This window comes from Pan troglodytes, chromosome 2, assembly GCF_028858775.2.
Source record: "Pan troglodytes isolate AG18354 chromosome 2, NHGRI_mPanTro3-v2.0_pri, whole genome shotgun sequence".
NCBI lineage: Eukaryota > Metazoa > Chordata > Mammalia > Primates > Hominidae > Pan > Pan troglodytes.
Genome location: NC_086015.1, coordinates 164,864,672 through 164,865,665, shown reverse-complemented (window position 1 = coordinate 164,865,665; position 994 = coordinate 164,864,672).

The window sequence follows — 994 nt, the reverse complement described above, 5'->3', positions numbered from 1 at the left end:
ACCTATGTTACACAATGGCAAAACAGCAAAACTGTCACCAGAGATAATCTGGAATGCAAATTGCATGCCTACTTAACCTGTAGCTCCAGGAAGAGTGGTTACAAGAAGTTACAGTGAGGATTACTTTTCCATTTTGCTTTTTGCAAAGTATAACAGTAAAAACATGTTTTTTTCCTAAGGGCAGAATTGGGTGATTTGAAAGAAAATTGAAGGAGTATAGACAAGGCCTTGAAGGATTAGAAAATTAGAAAACCCAACTGCTTTTAAACCTCAAGTAAAGTAATGTAAAACTGAAGATTATTTTGAAGAACTAAAGCTCATTATGATTGCTCAGTTAAGCAAAGTGTCTCAACTGTCAATAAGTCCGATCGAGAGCACTTTCTTCCTATGCAAGGCTATTTGTATTTCACATGGCCTAAAGACAGTTCACCAAACTGAGAAAGAGAGAAAAGAGATATTGAATCTCCCTCACAAACTCCTCCAGGAAAACATATTAATTATTCAAAGGTGAGTTTATTAAACTTATAGTATTTAAAAGGGTGAAAATTAGCAAATGGTAAGAAGGTTCTAGAGCCTGGGTCGAGTGATTTTTAAGGCAGGCATTGTAAAGCAAGAATATGGTTCAGAATGATCGAATTATGACATGCTAGCTTTGGATGTTGTGAGCCCAGTGAGGCAATGGCCTTGAAGCAGCCTTGATAAGCAAGTTGTTATTTGTAATTAGCATATTAGTTGCTTTATCACTTTATATTCCAGGAAAAGATGCGTCCCTGAGCAAACAACTAACTTGTGGCTGGTCTCAGTACTATTTAAATAGGGACAAGGATATATGACTAGTCTTATGGTTAACTCATAGAAAACAAACTATGTTCATAGGGCAGGAAAGTATGGTCTAACATACTTTATTTAACACAGGCATGAGAAATTTTGATTTCAGTTATCAGTTTCCACATTTGGTCATTCTTCTGCCTACTTTAGAAGACAGATTATTTGT